This window comes from Aplysia californica, unplaced genomic scaffold, assembly GCF_000002075.1.
Source record: "Aplysia californica isolate F4 #8 unplaced genomic scaffold, AplCal3.0 scaffold00572, whole genome shotgun sequence".
NCBI classification, from domain to species: Eukaryota; Metazoa; Mollusca; class Gastropoda; order Aplysiida; family Aplysiidae; genus Aplysia; species Aplysia californica.
The window spans coordinates 294,362-294,693 of NW_004797842.1; positions in this window are offsets into that span (position 1 = coordinate 294,362).

Here is a 332-nt window from a genome sequence, read left to right on the forward strand (position 1 = left end):
GTTCTCCCTTATCCGAGAGGGCTGGGAGTTAGATCTTACTTACCATAAGATCAGGCGTGTGGCTGAAAGACAGCAGTAAGAAGGAGCCAAGGAGTAGCTGTAGTAGAAAGGCTGCAGAAAGAGTCCGGAGCCCAGAGGAAGGGGGCGAAGGGCCTGGGGGGCTAGAGGCAGAAAGTGAAGACGAAAGCAGACGACAGAACTCGGTTAGAGGACAAGAAAGGAGGGGGGGGGAAGAAAAATTTAGAGAAGAAAATTTTCTGTCGCTGCCAGGTTTCGAACCCGGGACCTGATTAATAAGAGGCGAACACCGTAACCTCTAAACCACGAAATCC